The 10918-nt window shown below is 46.1% G+C and overlaps 1 pseudogene; it reads right to left on the bottom strand.

Annotated features, from left to right (window-relative positions):
• Positions 1 to 10765: 10765 nt before the first annotated feature.
• Positions 10766 to 10918, bottom strand: LOC123989129 (annotated as a pseudogene).

Raw genomic sequence — 10918 nt, 5'->3', positions numbered from 1 at the left:
TTGACGATGTGCTCTTGCGATGTGTCCGATTTGGATATATTCCCTCTACTGAATGATTGTATAATTGTTATCGTTTTTACATCATTATCCTTACTGCAGCTGCCGTAAAATGTTCAGCATGCCGTTCGAGCTGTTCAGCGAGCCGTTCGAGCCGTTCAACGGGCCGTTCGAGCCGTTCAGCGGACCGTTCGAGCCGTTCAACGGGCCGTTCGAGCCGTTCGAGCCGTTCAACGGAAAGCCGTTCAGCGGGCCGTTCGAGCCGTTCGGCGGGCCGTTCGAGCCGTTCGGCGGGCCGTTCGAGCCGTTCAACGAGCCGTTCGAGCCGTTCGAGCCGTTCAACGGGCCGTTCGAGCCGTTCAACGGGCCGTTCGAGCCGTTCGAGCCGTTCGAGCCGTTCGAGCCGTTCAACGGAAAGCCGTTCAGCGGGCCGTTCGAGCCGTTCGGCGGGCCGTTCGAGCCGTTCAACGGAAAGCCGTTCGAGCCGTTCAACGAGCCGTTCGAGCCGTTCGAGCCGTTCAACGGGCCGTTCGAGCCGTTCACCGGGCCGTTCGAGCCGTTCGAGCCGTTCAACGGAAAGCCGTTCGAGCCGTTCGGCGGGCCGTTCGAGCCGTTCAGCGGGCCGTTCGAGCCGTTCGCGGACCGTTCGAGCCGTTCAACGGCAAGCCGTTTGAGCCGTTCAACGAGCCGTTCGCGGGCCGTTCGAGCCGTTCGAGCCGTTCGAACCGTTCGCTGGCCGTTCGAGCCGTTCGTGCCGTTCAACAGGCCATTGATTATTATGTTTAAATTCATGTTATTTTTTACACCGCCTAATATGAAGCCTCACTGTCAATTCTTCTCCACGGAAATTTATCAGATTATCGTTTTGATCGGTAATGCGTATACTAAGGTGATCAATGGCTCTCACGATAACTGGAAGATAAATGACGTTCGTAGGACTTTCCGAAATTTTATATCCTGGTGGCACGCGCGGTGAAAACTCATGAATGGTATGAACACATTGACCGTTGCTATACGCGCCAGTCGTAATATTACATTCGATCCTCAGCACATTTACTTTCATAATATTTACGGGTATATCCGACTCGTGCCATTGCCCCGGCGGTAATATGCGATATGTAGAAAACCCGAGAAGCGATCCTATATTATTTGGTTTGGTAAAATCGATTGTATAATCACTATATATTTCACTTTTCAAAGTGCTGTTATTTGTACGAAATAAAATTAATTTTTGTCTTGTCCATTATTTTCTCTTGCAAGTATTTATTTAGCGCTTCGAGTTCCTACGAACCATCCGGTATCGTGATCTCACCATCGGCATCAAAGTAAAATTTATTGTTTGTAAAGTCAACGTTTGGTATTGTGTTGAAAGCTTGAAAATCAACGAGTCCGAGTTCGTAATTATCATCCTTCAAGTCTAGAGGTGGAAAGTAATCAGTGCTAAGCACAGAATTTTTTCCGCTTAACGTAAACGTCAACGACATCTTTGCAACTGTGAAGACTATGTGCATTGAAACTATTTTATACATTTCCAGCTAAAAAATGCAAGCAGAGTTGTCCACATACACTCGTATTGAATTTTTGATACTGCGTGTGATTGTATAAAATCGTTACATGCTTTCCGAAGTAGTTTATTAACTCTGTCGGTGGTCTCAGATTTCCAAAAGAATCGAAATGTTTAACACAATTACCCCGCTTTACGTAAGCTACCCAGTGTGTACCAGGACCTTCCGATTTATCTAAATTCACGATACCGCATTCGTTTAAGAACGATTTAGAGGGTAAATTTGTACGCATGAAAACACCTCGAAAATATGGAAAGTTCAACTTTCGTGCAAAGTTATATAACTGTACATTTGTCATTGCGCCCTTTGGAAGCGTTACAATTTGCCGAAGCGCTTCTTTTTTTTTTCTTTAATTCCTTTTCCCCGTTTATATGGTGCAAGGTAAAGTCCATGTCCTTCCATAACACGATTGTGCCGTTTCACTTCCTCTAATGTTTTCCGTGCTGCAGATGCATCGTTGACTGCCTTGGCGATACCTGCTGCACCGCCAGCCACCGTGCCCAAAGCTGAAAGGCCTCCAAAAATAGGTACAAGTGCTGGAAGAAATCCCCCACGTTTTGCAACTGGAAGTTTGCGCGACTTCGTCTTCTTCTTCTTGTTACTTTTCCGCGGTGCCATTACTTTCTTCTTTGGCTAGCAATATTCCAACAACGCGCGCAGACAAAAGTATTTTCCAATCTGGTGCAAATTCTTTTGGTGCTAATTCGAAGATCAAATGTGCATATGCACATCGTACGACTATCGTATAGGAAGTGAAATTTTTCCTGGGATGTTTGGGTTTATATAGGTAGAGAGAGAAGTTGCAAATGATGCAATACATTATGATTTATTAAAGTATAATTTCTCACATAATTTGTAACATAATCCTTTTTTCTCTGTTAAGATGCTGCTGATGCAGCTGTTATTATGGCCTGAATACCTAAAGCTACTAATTCGCAATCGATAATTGAATTTGGATCATAAATATCAGTTTCTTTGATATGCTGCACAACCTCTGCAAGCACTTTTACATCTCCGTATTCCCGAACTAATGCAACAAACTCTTTAAATTTTTGTTCCACCGAATACAGTTTATCATATAATGCATTATGCATTTCAATTATACAATCATTTAAAATTACCATTTTCTCAAATGTTTTTTTCATCATGCACATACATATATCATTGCTAATCAATTTAATTACTTTTACGCCATATAGCACTCCAAATTCAACACTTATATCATTAAAATTAATATTGTCGCGTGTATCTTTTGAATCGTCAAAGAAGCTGCATACGTTGTCCGCTTCGGCTACATTCAGCGACCACGTGACTATGCTCAGCTCCAGGCGGTTGTTTCGGCTGTCTGATAATATGAGTTGCGGGTAGAAATTGTCGCCAAGTATATTTATGCCGATTTCCAAATGCTTTGTACAGGAATCCGTCAATGGATATTTTCGGCCCAAAATTCGACATGATAATTGTGGTGCGATTCTAGAACAAATAAATGCCGTTTAAGTATGTTATTGGGACAAATAAATACCAGCAGCGTTAAATGAAATGTGTTTCGAACACTTACTTCACGTCGTCCTGATGTTTTGTCATTTTTTTGCGTGCCTCTTCTTCTTGAGTAGAACTTGCGGGGCGCTTCCTTTGGCAAAAAAACTCTTTGAAACTTTGAGAATACATATTTCACTTTTCACAATACAATCTCGCGAACGATGCGCTTGCGGTGATGGTCAATTTGGTTTTGCGTATGCTTGAAACTTTAGCAAACCCCCTACCTTCTATAGTCACGAATTGCAGTGTCATATTTGCTGCGTCAATAAAAGAACTCATTTCCAAGACGTAGAAAAAATCATTTTCAAGACGTAGAAAAAGTGACCTTCCGATAAGAACAAACAGTTCAAGGTCATGGAGGGTGGGGGTAGGGTGTTATATTTCTGCTGAAGGTGTCAAATTTCAGTTCAAGGTTATGGGGTGGGGGGTTGTCATGGGGTTGAGGTGTCAAATTTCAGTTCAAGGTCAGGACGTATCATATTTCTGCTGACGGTGGCTTCAAATTTTAGTTCAAGGTCATGGGGTGGGATGGAGGGTGGGGTGGGGTTGTCGAGGACGTATCATATTTCTGCTGACGGTAGTGTCAAATTTCAGTTCAAGGTCATAGGGTGGGGAGAGGGGTGGATGTTGGCGGGGTGGGGGGTATCACATTTCTGCTGACGGTGTGGTGTCAAATTACAAAAAATGCTGACGCCAGTGACTTAGAATCCGCATAGAACAACTACTCAACATACATTCAAAATTTGGTACAGAAATTAGAAGAGATCCGGCAAATAGCAAGGAAAAATCTTGAACAAAGCAAAGAACGTTCAAAATTACAGTATGACAAGAAAAGTAAAGAAGTCCAATTTTCTCCAATTGATCAAGTCTATGTATTAAAAGAGCCACGTCTTAGTAAATTTGACCCTCATTATATCGGGCCGTTCAAAATCTGCGAAATAACTGAAAATAACAACGCAATCCTCAGGGACGAACAGGGAAGAAAATTCGCAAAGCACCTTAACAAATTAAAACTCGCACATTCGAAAAATTTTGAAAACAAATCAGATAACACCTGGAAACCTCCCCCTTTCGACCCTACTTGAACGAAAAGGTATTTATTTTAGGAAATCCAGTAAAAAAGTTAACAAACCACTAGATAGCGCAACCGAACCACCATGGGCCCCTGGTACCTGCTGTTAGGCATCGTCTCCATTCAGTTCACGATCGCGAACCATATGGAAGGCGACTACTCCGTTACCCGATTAAGGTACAACCCCAGACTATATCCCGAGAAACTAGCCCCGATCCGCACGTTTCGGACCACGTGGAGACTAGTAACAGCTCTGGATGTAACGGAAATCCTAACCAGCCGCCCAGATACCATCTTTGCGGTAAACCGCATGAAGACCATGTGCAAGACCCAGAACATAACATCATGCCCCGCGGACACCCTAAGGGAAGACTTAGATAGAAAACTCGCGGAGGCAGTACGATACGAAAATCTATTAGCACACGCGCTCAGAAAGAATGCGGTTAGAGTAAGACGAGCCCCTCTCGGATTCATCGGCTCGATCAGCAAAACTTTGTTCGGAACACTCGACGAAACTGACGCGGAGTATTATAACCGCGAAATCGACAAAATTTATAATGATCAAAAGCAAATAACGTCTTTAATTCATAACCAGACGCATGTAATTAAGTCCGAATTCCGTAAAGCCTATGATACGCTGAACATTCTTTCTAAATCGGCAACAACCATGAACACTAGAATCGAGCACATGCTCTATAAAACATCAGAAATTAGCAAACGAGAAGATCAACTAGAATTAGAACTAGCTATGTCCTCCTGGGGAACCAGATTGATCCGTCAAACCGTCGAATATGTATTAATGCTATCCACCCTGACTGACGCCGTAATGTTCGCAAAATTGGGAATCCTACATCCAATAATCCTATCACCGAACCAACTGGTCAATGCATGCAAAGCCATCCAAACTTCCACGAATCTGGAATTCCCGCTCTCAATGGAAGAGTTGAGATCGGAGCAACTCCAGGGCACGACAACAATGAGTGCCGTATACGCAAAAGGAAGAGTAATCATCACGATAGACTTTCCTCTCCTAGAACCCAACTCCTATGAACTATATCACCTATATCCCTGCCCCTCTTTCCAACAACTTAATGCAAATACTTCCACCCCTTTAATGATCCAACCACAAACAGACTTCCTTGCAATAGATCAAACAACCACTACCTTTTTCTCCCCTGACAAAACCTACCTCAAAACCTGCAAAAACCCTAACGGAAGACTCCTCTGTGAAATCACGCTCCTGCTCCAAAACTATGAGCAAAGTCATATCTGTGAAATTGATCTCATCTTGCGTCCGGAACACCTACAGTGGAAGCAGTGCACTGTGAAAGCGGCCCCAGCAAACAACATACAAATTACGAAACTAGAGGCTTCAAATACTTGGCTATTTTCGATGAAACACAAAGAAGAAATCCAAATCAAGTGCAATAAAAGATCGGCCGGCTACGAACAAATCCAAGGCACAGAGATAATACAGCTGCAAAGCCACTGCGAAGCAACCATTGATCATACCAGAATAATGGCATCCGGAATAAAAACCCAGAAATACAATTACACGTTCAAACCAAGTTTCGGCCTAAATATATCTAACCTCATCCCAGACCTAACCCCACATCATATTCACATCCTGACAAAACTCCAAGAAAACCAGCCAAAATTCACACCTATCAACATAGACCCAGACAACCTTTTAACCTTACAAGAAGTAGACAATCAAGCGCAAGATATAGCACAGCACCACCGTGCTCTAGCCCACACAGCCTACATCACCTACGGTTCCTTATCAGCCATAATTGTTGTCATTTTGATAATAATAGCGGCAATAGGATACCGATACTGCAAAAAACGAACAGAGAGCGACAGCCAACCCAAATGTCACCAGTTCACGCCAAAAGATATCGCAATGCAAAGCCAACCGACCATCACCCCAACAACGGGTCCATCGGATCTGCAGATAGCAGTACTACCAGAGACACAAACGCCAGATGGAACAACGAACCCAGGTTTCGAAAAGAAAACAATCCTTTATTATTAGAATTAAGGAACGGAACAACAGGATTGGAATGAACAAAGAGACGAATTTGGATAAACTATATATTTTTTGTTACATTACGAAATGAAATGTTTATCGAAAAAGGGGCGCGATGTTTAACATGGTATCCTCATCCCAGTCCCATAAATCCATCAGATACCGCCGATATTTTCTTCTATGCTGACGGACGGCCTCCCGGTACTTGATATTGATATACCCCGGGCGTATAACGTAAGTCCCGTCGGTACACTAAAACAAAAAAAAACAAAAAAAAAAGAGGAAATAAAAGAACACCTTACCCAAGTTCGGAACAGATCACGCATAGGCGGTAATAAATCGGTGCAATTATATCCATACATATTTAGGCTTGCGAAAACAATTAAAAGCTGCCTTTCCTTTTCACTCAAGTAACGAATACAACTCGACCGACCACTTTATATACCACAAACTCCCCACCAGGTTTACCAGGAGTATAGCAACGTTTGAATTCTACGTCGACAATTTTTCAACAGCCACCGTGGAATATTTAACTCAGCGTATTCATAGACACTGCATTTCAAAATCAAGCCTTTTATGGTCATATAAATTTTCACTCGGCATCCATTTCAAAATTATCGACCGTCTAGCGGGGGAGGGGGGCCCTGTGGCCACTTCCCGCACTACTTTTCCCACTTGATATGTTAAATAACGACACAAACCTGTACATCTCTTCGACACTTTATACACATATTTCTTTTCTTTATATTTTCAACAGTTGCGCACCATTGTATTTTCTTCGGCACCTTTTACTTTATATTTTGAACAGCTACCTTTTATTGTAAAATTTTTCACCATTATATACACTCTGTGAATGCATGAAAAGGTATGTGTGATTGGGCGAATGAGGGTGGCGAATGACGAAAACACCTTACACAAAATGCCCTCCCGAGAGCATTTTGTGTCTAGCGTGGGGGTGTTACGTCCCTAGTTATAACCAATTTTTGTCTTTCGCCATTTTAAAGAGGTCTTGCTCTGGAATCCGCGAAACATCAGCGTTTTCTCGCTTAGCAACGCTTGCGATACGAAATCGGGGAACTCGCGAAATGCGATGGCGAAAACCCTTTGCTTGTAGGTTTTCGCAAGCAAGGAGCGTGACCTACTCCCCTTTTGGGAGTATAAGTTATCGGCGCAACGCAGGTACGCCAGTTCCGTGATAGCGTAAAGCAGAAACCGAAGTTCTGTCCGTTCGTGACGCGCAGTAGATCCGCGCACAAGGATACTCGAAACCAGGAAGTTCATCGACGACGTGCTCGGCCGACGGTTCAACACCAGTGTATCGCCGCAGTCTGAGATAGCAGACTCATAATTGGACCAAGTCCAGGAGTGCACCCGTGTGCTGTGCAGGACCACCACCAACCGCTTGTATCTCCAAGGTCGAGTCGTAGCCACGCGCCGCGAGTCTAGTGTATCGTCCAAACCGCGAACCTAGTGTAAAACAAGACCTCTAGAGTGAATGAACAGTAATACGAGAACGAACGAGTGACGTACAACACCTGAAGTCAGCGAAGGGTATGTAACAACAAAAGAGAATATATAATTATTGAAGACCCATACACGTATCAACAATTACTGAACACCCGATCCTGCATCCTCTATTACCCGCACGGAAGGTCAAGGTACGCTTTAGTGTTTAAATCGGCAGAACCCAAGAATCCTAGTAGCAGAATAATAACCATCCGTAAGGTGGGACGTAACCAGCCCGACAGGTACTGGGCAAGATCCCGGTCAGTCGGAGCCCGACAAAGCTTCTCGCTCGCGGCAGCTTCCAGTGAATACCTCGCGATATTGGCCACGACCGTGTCACCCGCATTCAGCATCCTGAATGCGTGAGCCACGGCCGTAACCTCCGCGAGGTCGGCTATCGGAGGGAGTCCACATCCTCCCAGTGACGGGGGAATGTGGACCACCTGCGGGCTAGCCCGCTGGGGCAGGTTAAGCCACAGCTTGACCGTCCGCTTGATAGCCTTGTCGAGCTCCGACAGGGCCATTCGTCGTATATTGGCTCCCCTGAGCAGGAAATCGAGACGTGGGACAATAAATGTCGCCACCGTCTCGATCTTCTGCCAGGGAGCGAGGAGTGACTGGTCTACCGCGCTCAGGTCCTCTAACACGCCACGGATCGTGGTGTAGGGCGTCTGATCGAGCTCAACCCCGGTTGGGACCCCTAGATGCTGGTAGGGCTCACCTTTTCCCAGAGCCGGAACGGGTTCCTCCTGGATGCAGTACACGGTATCCAGTGCGTCGTCCCGGCCTCGTATGTGTAGCGTGGCACATTTCTTCGCGTTGAAGGCGAGACCCAGGTTGTTAGCTGTTATTTCAACGTTGTGTAGCATCTCCCTCATCTCCTCTTCATATGTCGCCAGCAGCGTGAGGTCGTCCGCGTAGGCGAGCTCGTCGACCGTTTCCCCCGCGATTTCGTATCCTCCGGTCGACTCTTCGGCTACGCGGAGTATGGGCTAGATTGCGAGGTTGAACAGGATGGGACTGAGGGGGCAACCCTGTTTGACCCCTGATTGTATGGGGATTCTTTCCGTGTACCCCTCAGAGGTGCGGACCCTCGTCGCATAGTCTGTGTACAGGCTGGCGACGATATTTGTGATCGCCCGCGGTGCCCCGGCGTTGGAGAGCGACTCCAAGATAGTGGCGTGCGGGATTGATCCAAAAGTATTGGAAGGGTCCATCCACGCCACTACCAATTCCCCTTTCTTCCTCCGAGCGTCGGCGATGCATTCCTACAGCACGAAGTTGTGCTCGAGGCACCCCTCGTACGGCAGGAAGCCCTTTTGGCCTCGTGAGAGCCGTCGATTGAGTACCGCCCAGTGAGTGAGGCGGTCGGCCATTACAGCGGCGACAAGTTTGGGCAGGGTATCGCCCATCGCGAGAGGTCTCCAGTTCGACAAGTCATCCCGGTCACCCTTCTTATGAATAAGAACGGTGATGGATTCCATCCAAACGCGCGGAATATGCTCCATCTTGAGACAGGCGTTAAATAACGCCGTTAGGAGCGTGGCGCCTGGGTCGACATCGCGCAAATCACCATAGGTTACGCCGTCGGGACCCGGAGAAGATTTCTTCATCCGGTCCAGGCGGCCGCTCACGTCGGCGGCCGTACATGCCGACACCAGAGCGTCACATTCCTGTGCTGCCTCGTGATGGATAGTCGGGAAGGGCCCAGCACGATCCCCAGGAGCGTACATTTCTGTGAAGTGTCGAAGGACGTAGTCCAGCGACACTTCACAGTGCGGCGAGGACCCTTTCAGGACCTCCCGCACCACACGCTTCCGGTTCGCACGGAACAAGCGTTGAATGCGCATCGCCTCCCGAACATATTCCTCGCGGTTGGTAGGAGTACCGGTCGTCGTCGAGCTATCCCTCGGACGGCGAGACCCACCCTCCCTCCTCGCAGCTGCTTGTGGCCGGCCACCCCTCCCACTGGTGGCTGGATTTGCGGCCCGCTCAGTATCCACAGCCCGATGCTTTAGGAAGAACTCCGCCACTTTCGCAGCGAAGTCCTCCAGCGCCTGAAGCGTCGTCACCGTTTCGGCTTCCTCAACGAGGCCTGCCCTTTCGATGCCTATCGCTGCCCTCGTGCTCCTACGGAGCACTTCGGGTCGGTCGGCACCGGGGGTTGGTTCGTCGGATCAGCCGGCGTGTGGGACAGCATCTGGGAACCGTGTGTACTAATGGTATATATGTCGCGGAAATAAAAAGAAAGGAAATAAACGAAAATAAATAAAAATAAAAGAGAAATAAATAAATCAAAATAATAAAGTAAAATAAAATAAACTTTAATCTAGTGACTAGATTAGATTATAAAATAAAAACAAAAACGAACGAGACGAAAAGACGACCGTGCGAGTCGCTCTCCGCGATAATTTGCAAATTAAATCCGCAAATTACCGCACACAGGGGACTGAACTGTTAATATCGAGTTATACAAGTTGTAAAAGGACCCGTGTACCTCGATAATTAATCGGAAAAAAAGCAAATTAAACTACTGCAAATCGAAAAATTTCTAGCTAAATAGCTAGAATAATAGAATAACGTCTACCCGTAACGGTCTAAATGTCTATATTTAGCCTATACGGGAGCACAAAAACTAGAGCAAAAAGTGGATTTCGGCAAGTCGGTTAGTGGGACAAACACCTGTTATCGGTTTAAACGACCAGCGTTCTCACGGATAACAGCTAGATACAGAATCAAAACAAAACAAACGCGAGCAAGGCCGCACCGGTATCGGATACGACGCGAAAGGGTTTCGATATATCGAAACAGTCCGCCTGGAGTCGACAGCGCTTTGCCTGCTCCAGGTGGCACCACTCTACAGTAACGCTACACTACAGAAAACCACCACCAGACTCCCAAGCTCCACTTACCGCGCAGTCAGTCGCCGCTGTGCTAAGCGAGTCGCACCGCCGTTGGAAAAGCCAAAACGCGATCGCGGGAAAAAATAAAAATACAAAAAGAAGACTAGATATAGAATAGAGAAGAGGAGTCAGAATATTTTAAAAGAAAGAGAAAAGAGGATATGTTCAGAGTAGTATATGTGAGTCGGAGCAAGCTCCGAATTCCGACCCTTTTCAAAAATGAGATTAATATTCTGACTCCCCAATGGGGAGTGTATCAGATATTAAGCTGATAAGAACAGATAAAAAGGCGCTTTATTAAACAAAT

The sequence above is a fragment of the Osmia bicornis genome, unplaced genomic scaffold (genome assembly GCF_907164935.1).
Source record: "Osmia bicornis bicornis unplaced genomic scaffold, iOsmBic2.1, whole genome shotgun sequence".
Lineage (NCBI taxonomy): Eukaryota > Metazoa > Arthropoda > Insecta > Hymenoptera > Megachilidae > Osmia > Osmia bicornis.
Note: the sequence above shows the minus strand (reverse complement) of the source record. Positions and strands in the feature narration are given on the sequence as shown.